The 9,551-nt window shown below is 47.1% G+C and overlaps 1 protein-coding gene across 2 annotated transcripts in view; it reads left to right on the top strand.

The window, feature by feature from the left end:
* Window positions 1–1,269: 1,269 nt before the first annotated feature.
* LOC137429817 (E3 ubiquitin-protein ligase MARCHF3-like) overlaps window positions 1,270–9,551 on the top strand; it is a 74,196-nt gene continuing 65,914 nt past the window's right edge. For both annotated transcript variants that reach the window (XM_068120090.2, XM_078779886.1), the window contains exon 1: window positions 1,270–1,545. The gene's annotated coding sequence lies outside the window, so the exon portion shown is untranslated. The remainder of the gene's footprint in view (window positions 1,546–9,551) is intronic.

Below are 9,551 nucleotides of genomic sequence, written 5' to 3'. Positions count from 1 at the left end.
TCATGACGCACATCGGGGGCCACTCCGGCCGCCGTTCGACGGGCCCTTCCGGGTGCTGCGACGGGACGACAAGTCGTTCGTCATCGACATCGGCGGCAGGTCGGACCGGATTGCGGTGGACCGCCTCAAGCCGGCGCACGTGGACATCGACCAACCGCCACGGTTGGCCCTTTCGCCGCGGCGAGGCCGCCCCCCGTCCACGGTGCCCCCCACTCGACCGCCCACCACCACACCGGACCCCCCCCCCCACGACCCGCCAGGGGTCGCTTCGGCCGGGTCATCAGGACCCCCCTCAAATTGACCCTGCCGGTGCAAGTCGATTCTGGGGGGACGTGTGTAGCGGCTACCGCTGGGTTTACACAATCGCCTTGCACCTACCAAGGACGCGGAGCGATCACCATGCCGGGCTCGTCCAGGACGCTCGGGCAGGCCCGCGCTAAACTTGCCAGGCGACGCCCGGGCATGCCCGGGCACGCCCGGCCACGCCCGCTCGACTTGCCAGGCCGCGTCCGGGACGCCCGGCCACGCCCCCTCTCCCCTTTCCCGGGCAAACGCTCCGGGATAATGTGTGTATATATATTGCTGCCCGATAAACGGGCTTTTCAGAGTACCCGAGTTGTTTGGTGACAATAAAGAAACTCGGACGAATTCCAGCTTTTTGTCGCGTCTATTCTTCCGATTACGTGGGAGCACTGCTCCTTCAATCTGACAGATTTGGGATTCTTGATATTTTGTAGGATAACTGAAGGTATCCTTATAAATATCCTGAATACTTATAAACTGAAATAATTTCTAACGTGGAGGATACTTTCCGATAGGAGTGCTGTAGGACATTTTTATAAGCACCAAGATATTGAGAAATGTTCTTGAGACACGCTGTTTGCTCGGTGTTCTTGCTTTTCTGGTCAAACGACTCCTCGGAACATCATCCACAGAACCTGTTTCAGCAAGTTGGTGGATTTCCTGTTTTCTTGGTACTCTTGCATCGGGTTATTTTTTTCCTTGAAAGCTGCAATGACCACTTGGAATATTTGATTTACTTCCTGATATCCGTTATGGTTTAAAGGAGAAAATCTCCATGTTTCTGCTTGAATTTTTTCTTTAATTCAATATCTGTTTAACAAAAGCAAATTTCGAAATAATCAGTTGCACTTGATGTCGGTAAAGAATTAGCCTCCCTGCTCCCTCCTCCTCCTCCCCCACCCCCCGCCTCCTCCCCCCCACCCCCCTCCCCACCCCCCTCTCCGTGTGTCCCTCCTTGGTGCGAATGCGTCCGAAAGCGTTTGCGTGAGTGCGAGTGTGGGTAGGGCTGTTGACGCAACGGCGAGAAGGCGGATCTCGGATGCGGACGAAGGGAATTAGCTCCACATCCGCGGGACAGACCGGAGAGCCAAGCGTATTGAAAGAAGAAGCATCCCGGTTTTACGCACACGTCGAGACGACGAGCTCCTGATCGCGGAATCCCATAACGGGCGAGTGCGGCTGCTGGACGAGGCGATACCGAGGCCGGTCGAGCTTCATGCCGAGCGAGGTTGCAGCGTTCGGGTAAGACGAGGCAGGCGGGTGTGTGGGCGATCAGGGAGGGTGGGAGCGCATGGAGCGCGCGTCGATGTGCTCTCGTAAAGCGAGCGGCCACTGCCTCCCCCGAGTGAACCACCACCATTGTGTCCGGTCCCGGGGTCTTGTTATACCACCGAGTGTGCGAACCGTTGATGGCACGCGTGACGATGTTACAGCAGATGTATGCGGATTAAAAAAACGACGTTTTTTTCGACCAAACTGTCATTTGCACATAACATGGTAAATGCGTAAAATGCGCAAAACGCGCGAGAAGCATAATGTGGAACCAACGTCATAATGGAGGAGGGGTTTAAAAAGGGGGTGGGGGTAAAAAAACAACAACAACATTTAAACCCGAACTGTAATTAGCTTTCAGGGGCGAAATCACAGCATTTAAAGCATTAACAGTTGAATTTTGTAATTAAACTGGACTTGGCACATATAGTACTGTATATTCACTCCAGCACTTGCCAGCTATGGGTGTGTTCCATTACTAAGCATCTTATAGAGTGCTCGCCAAGCGGCTTAAGCACTCAAGCTAGCACTCCATCGAAAGGGTGATAAGGAACGGCTGGCTTGGCAAACACTAGCAAGCTGATTACCTCTGCCACCAAAGGTGGATGGAGGTTATGTTTTCACCCCTGTCTGTCCGTTTGTCTGCCCGTTTGTGAACAAAATATCTCAAAAAGTTGTGGACAGACTCGGACGAAATTTGGCAGAGATGTAGCATATGTGACAAGGACGAAATGATTAGATTTTGGTGAAGATCCGAATCCGGATCCGTGTCACATTGCAATATATGCTAAAAGAGGCATGAGAACAGGAGTGCATTGTTCGAGTATTCCAAGGGTTCTCATGTCTACCTTGATTAATGGTACAGTAGCGCACATTGATTTTCAGAGAAAGGGAAACCAAAGGGTGAGACAGGAATGGAGGACCCACAAACAGAAGACAGGGTGAATCTGGAGAAGGGCTAAAACACAAGACTGGAAAGGAAGAGGTGGGATTCAGGAGGGTTAATGAGGGTAGAAAAGATCATGGGTAAAAATGGGAGATAACTTGAGGATGTGCAATCATTTAGAAATTCTGGAAGGATGACATTGAACAAACTGACGAAGTTGGTGGTTCCATACCAGGAAGTAAAAACTATATAAGAACAAATGAGTGGAGATGAGCAGTGAGCCTGGATCCTAGATTTTTGAGAGTTTCACCATAAGTGTGCACCCTACAGAAACTTGCTGGAGAGTGGGGCAGGAGGGGGAATCAGAGCACAGAAAGAGCAAAGAGACCAACGGAGGGGAGACTGTCAAAGACACGGAGGCTACCAACCATCTGCGATGCAGGAGTAAGAGGCCCAGAGATTTATTTTCATCACAAAAGATTCAAATGATCGTTTTTGAGATAGATGACCTCAAGAAAGTCCCCTGCACCAAGTATAGCCAACCACACTGGGTGACTGTGGCTCAACATCCTGACAGCTGTACCGACAGTTTGGCAAATCCGGTACATCGTACGTGGCTCCCTGGATATGGAATCAAACATTGGACATGTGCTTACTTAAATAGTCATCGTACTATAGTCTCTCAGTATGCATTCCTCTATATTTCTCGTATTTGCAGAACATGGCTGCTGGCTGCATCAATCTTGCCAGTAAATTAGGGCAGGAATTTGGAGTTTGGCTGGAGTATATATATATATATACATACATAGATACACGACATGACCAAAAGTATGCAGACACCCCTTCTAATGAGTGGATTCGGCTATTTCAGCCACACCCATTGCTGATGGGTATATATAATCAAGCACACAGCCATGCGATCTCCATATAGACAAACACTGGCAGTAGAATGGGCCGTACTGAAGAGCTCAGTGACTTTCAACATGGCAGTCATTGGATGCCACCTTTCCAACAAGTCAGTTTGTCAAATTTCTGCCCTGCTAGAGCTGCCCCGGTCAACTGTAAGTGCTGTTATTGTGAAGTGGAAATGTCTAGGAGCAACAACAGCTCAGCTGCGAAGTGGTAGGCCACACAAGCTCACGGAACGGGACCGCCAAGTGCTGAAGCACGTAGTGCATAACAATCGTCTGTCCTCGGTTGCAACACTCACTACCGAGTTCCAAACTGCCTCTGGAAGCAAAGTCAGCACAACAACTGTTCGTCGGGAGCTTCATGAAATGGATTTCTATGGCCGAGCAGCCGCACACAAGCCTAAGATCACCATGTGCAATGCCAAGCGTCAGCTGGAGTGGTGTAAAGCTCGCCGCCATTGGACTCTGGAGTAGTGGAAACGTGTTCTCTGGAGTGATGAATCACGCTTCACTATCTGGCAGTCTGACGGACGAATCTGGGTTTGGCAGATGCCAGGAGAACGCTACCTGCCCGAATGCATAGTGCCAACTGTCAAGTTTGGTGGAGGAGGAATAATGGTCTGGGGCTGTTTTTCATGGTTCAGGCTGGGCCCCTTAATTCCAATGAAGGGAAATCTTAAAGGTCCACAGACACGGAATCTCACTCAAAATGCATTTGATGTCATCCAAATGAGTCTTATGGTGAATTCAAATATGGCATTGATTTTTTGTTATATTCACTCTGAAACATTAAAAATGAAAGAAAACCGAACCACTTGGGAATGCCCCTAAAAATTCTGCCCCATACCTCAAAGCCGATGATGTAATCCATGTGACGTCACCTCTAGAACGCAGCTCGCTCGTAAGCATGCTCCACGTGCATTTGCTTGATACAAATGAAACACTTATTTTAACTCCAATTTACATTCTGTTTCCACTTTTAGTGAGAAGTAGGGGTCTGTGCAACCATTCATAAACTTTATTTGGTGCAAATCGGATAATTTCTAGCCGAGTTACCTCAGACCGTGAGTTGTTAGTTATATAATTGACACATAGTTGAATATGTGCAGGCCGCTCCACGGAGCGACCTTGCGGGCTTATCAACGAGGCGAAGCATGACACACATGTGTCTCAGCATACCTCAGATGACTTCGAAATGATTTACCCTTATTTTCTTCCGCTTCTCAGCAGCTGTCCTCACACCCTTTTTTTCTCGGCATGAGGAACGACATTGCTTTTGATGATGGGTACTGCATCAGGTTTCAGCCTCCTCAACTTCTTCAAACTGAAAGGCGAATAGAAGTCCATCATCACCATCACCATCACCCCATCACAGTCACTGTCTTCGAAGTGGGCGCTGCAAATGACACTCGTGTCGCTGGGGCCTTTCCAGTTTCCCGTTAGCTTCACTTTAGATGTCCATATTCTCCAAAGATTCTCATCTTTCGGGAATACATGAAGGCTTACACCGTCTTTGGTTGTATTGCTGCATCCTGCTACGATACATCTTGCAGGCATTTTCGAAAGTAAGGCTAAAACTCTTAAATGCGAAACAATCACAGGAATTAAGACGATCAGTGAGATAGCAAACACATGTGCACAATGCATTTGTACATACTTTATACGGCACGCGACGTCTCATCAATCGACTCTGAGCGAGTCGCGTTCTGGAGATGACGTCACCGGTCACGTGACCTGCGGTTCGCTGAACTCCACTTTTTTGAGGGGCGGAGCATAGCAAGTTGTGAAAAACACTACAAATGTTCAAAATATTGGTCTAATTATCCCATTGTTGATTTTAAAAAAGAAACATGGGTGATTTCTTCACTAGGAAGGTCAAGTTAATATATAAATAACCAGAAACTTTTGAATTACATGGGACCTTTAACGCTACAGATGATCTTAATGCTACAATGACATTCTAGACGATTGTGTGCTTCAACTTTGTGGCAACAGTTTGGGGAAGGCCCTTTCATGTTTCAGTATGACAATGGCCCCATGCACAAAGCGAGGTACATACAGAAATGGTTTGTCGAGATGGGTGTGGAAGAGCTTGACTGGCCTGCACAGAGCCCTGACCTCAACCCCATCGAACACCTTTGGGATGAAATGGAACGCCGACTGCGAGCCAGGCCTAATCGCCCAACATCAGTGCCCGATCTCACTAATGCTCTTGTGGCTGAATGGAAGCAAATCCCCGCAGCAATGTTCCAACATCTAGTGTGGAAAGCCTTCCCTGAGGAGTGGAGGATGTTGTAGCAGCAAAGGGGGGACCAACTCCATATTAATGCCCATGTATTTGGAATGAGATGTTTGATGTTCTGGTGTCCACATACTTTTCGTCATGTCGTGTGTGTATATATATATACTGTGTCGTGTGTGTATACTACTCACTCACATATATATATACTGTATATATCAGCACATGATGGATGGCCTACTCATTTTAAAAGGCATCATGGAATCTTTAATGACCACAATGTCACATCTCTTTCTGGATGATCATGAAGATAGTTGAACCTTACATGCGTCATAATCTCTTTTGAAAAAATTGAATGCAGTGTATTTAACAGTTGGTATCATTTTGCTGTTATTATCAAAAATTAAGACATTCCATTTTGTATGGCCTGTGTGTGGCCAACATTATTGTTTTTCACATCATTTAACAAGCTGGGACATTTGATTGTCAGAAAAATTGCAATAAATAACAGAGGAATTAAAATCGGAAAATCTGGCCAGAGTGCACTTAGGAAATTAAACATCGAGTGGTGTGGTTGGAATACGAAGAGCAAAGTGCTTTGTCCGCATGTAAGACCTGCAGCTCGATGCAAAGGGAATTCAAACTGGCACAAAATACTAATGATTTCTAAAAAGGTCGTAATTCCATCAGCACACAATACAATTACAAAGTACAATTCTATAGTCACGTTATAGTTGCTTCAAAAGTTAAATATGAGATATATAGATGTGGTTTGGGCAGGCAGGTTATAGCTCAGGCCTCAGAAGTATATGGTGCACTTACCTTTTAAATTACTCTTGATTTGATTCCTGCCTCGACTGTAAACTGTCATCCTGGTGCTGGGTGTTGCATCTATGAGTGAACTAACCGGTCCCATCTGCAATCGTTTGCTTCTGGATGTTAATGGTTCAGTGGTATATTTGGAAAAGAGGAGGTCATTGTGTACAGATACCCTGACCAATTTCCTGTTGTACTTTACAAGTGCACTAATTGTGGTTAGCAGGATAGCGCAGAGGTACGCACACTCGCCTCTGAGATCTCTTGCCAGCGTTGAAATCTAAAGCCAGCTATAAACCATCATCTCGGTGTTTCGCATGCAGGGCGAGGCATCGATGCGTTTGTCATCCCTCAGATGGCCGTTAAACTTGGCGTCCCATCTGCCACTATTAGTTAGTGCACGCTAAAGATACCACGGTGTTCTTTGTGAAGAGTAGATGAGATATCGCCAGCACCCTGAATAAATTACAAATTCATGCTCTAACCTACGCGGGCACTGCATCAGAAGCATTGATGTGCCCCTACGAGTACTGATACTAACCCGCAGCCACGTGCTGCATACGAACGACGACGAGGGGACCAAATCGGTGCATCGCAGTGCCTCTTCACATGGTGCAACCAACAGATCAAATGTAGAAATACAACCCAATGAAATATGCATTTCACATGTATGAATTTGAATGATCCATTCCTGGTGGTTAGTAAGGCTGAGTGAGAGAGTCTGTTGCACATATGAGGCCTGTGCATTTTCGACTCTACTTGTCATGGATATTACAAGTTTTCTTGTCCATTGAACATTAATCCAACTGTCATTTGGATTTTCAATGTTTTGCAGTTTCATTGTGTGAGGCAGTTCATCATATCCTGTCCTCCCACCCAGTTGAATCCAAAATTCCAACCTCCTTGTACTTTATTCTTGCTTTTCATCAATGCCATCTGGATTTTGTGAGTTTTGCTGAGAAGCTTCTTCTGCTGCTATAACTGTAGATTCATTCATATCTCTTCAAAGCCAACACCGAGCGTCTCTTTTGAGCAGATGCTCAGTCAATCTTGAAAAGTTGAGTGGGACAATGCAGTGTAGTACAATATAACACAATGTTCTATTACTGACTTTGTAAATTAGAGGATGCATTTGAGAGGGGATGGGGGGTTGGGTGAGTGGGGGCATGGGACATGTTGAAGAACAGGTTTGTGTACATAAACAAAGCCATGAACACTTGTAAATATTGTAATAACACTGGGAAAATACTCATTCGGTTTCAACAGAAATACATCATATACATCAAACTCCCCCCCCCCCCCCCCAAAGCCCTCGCCCTCTCTCAGATCTCTCGATGTCTCCATGTCTCTCGGTCCCTGCTCTCAAATGTTGTGTTTGTGTCCTTCCCCCTCTCTCCCCATCTTGTCTACCGCTCCCTATGTTATATGTTTTATGTGTCGGTTTGTCTTTCTGTGTGATTAATGTTCGCTCTTTCACGAGCCTCGATATTGTATACAAAAAAAAAAAAAAAAAAAAAAAAAAAAAACACAGCACAGGACCTGGGTCGAAATGAGCATTCTTCACCGATTGAGCGAACTTAGCTCGATTTATATCACAAGGAAAAACAAGGAAATTTGATGCAGGATGAGGCCATTTGGTCCATCATGCCAGAACTATAACAACACCAGATTAAATAAATCCATCAAGATAACAACTCAATTTAATTATAGGGGATGTGGGTCTGGGAAGTGCAGATGAGAAAGGTGTGGCAGGCACAGGGGGGGGGGGGGGGGGGGTATCACCAGAGTGTTAGAATGAATATGTAAACATTTTTGGGGGGGGGGGGAGGGGATGTGGAAGAGGGTGGAGGTAGGGGGTCGGCAAAGGCATTTTTAGGGTGAAGAATATACAACACCAACCACACACTATCCCTTGACAAGACCTTCTCAAAGACATCACACTCAGCACAGATGAACACAATCACCCATGCATACTCACGCTACTTTCAAGTCCTGCCAATATTCATGTACTGTACCCCTCTATCTCTAGTACTTCTAGGTACCAATCTAATTTCCAATTTCAACTTTTCTCCTGTAACTGCTGACACTACCTCTCCAGGGAAACCATTCCATGCTTTAACTACCTCAGAGTGAAAGATCCTTGCCCTAATACCTTCTTGACTCTCCTTTACTTTCTGGCTAAGTCGCCTGGGCCTATCACTGTCTCTACTCTGCTGAAAAATTCTTCTGAACTGATTTTGTCTCTACCCTTAATTACCTTAAACATCGCAACCCTTGTTACCACCTCAACCACTGCTTGCCCTCACTACCCCCTTCAGCACTGCCTGTCGTAACTGCACCTCACCACTGTCTGCTCTCACTACCCCCCTCATCACTGCATAGCATCACTATCCCCTCACCATTGCATGCCCTCGCTACCACCTCACCACCAGTTGCATACCCTCGTTACCCCTTCACTACTGCCTGCTCTCAGTACACCCTCATCACTGCATGGCATCACTATCCCCTCACCATTGCATGCCCTTGCTACCACCTCACCACCAGTTGCATGCCCTTGTTACCCCTTCACTACTGCCTGCTCTCAGTACACCCTCATCACTGCATGGCATCACTATCCCCTCACCATTGCATGCCCTTGCTACCACCTCACCACCAGTTGCATGCCCTCGTTACCCCTTCACTACTGCCTGCTCTCAGTACACCCTCATCACTGCATGGCATCACTATCCCCTCACCATTGCATGCCCTTGCTACCACCTCACCACCAGTTGCATGCCCTCGTTACCCCTTCACTACTGCCTGCTCTCGGCACACCCTCATCACTACATGGCATCACTATCCCCTCACCATTGCATACCCTCGCTACCACCTCACCACCAGTTGCATGCCTTCATTACCCCTTCAGTACTGCCTGCTCTCAGTACACCCTCATCACTGCATGCCCTCGCTACCCGCTCACCACCAGTTGCATGCCTTCATTATCCCCTCACAACTGCATGCCCTCACGACCCCCTAATAAGGCAATCAAAAGTTGAACAAATGGAGACGGGGGCCGAAGATGACCATTGCCTGGGGTGCCGTTTCATCTAGGGCCGGTCCTGGTTCCGGCGATAGCTCACCTACC

Source organism: Myxine glutinosa, chromosome 6 (assembly GCF_964187855.1).
Source record: "Myxine glutinosa chromosome 6, kmMyxGlut1.1, whole genome shotgun sequence".
NCBI lineage: Eukaryota > Metazoa > Chordata > Myxini > Myxiniformes > Myxinidae > Myxine > Myxine glutinosa.
The sequence above is the reverse complement of the archived record's forward strand: the minus strand, read 5'-3'. Positions and strand labels throughout refer to the sequence as shown.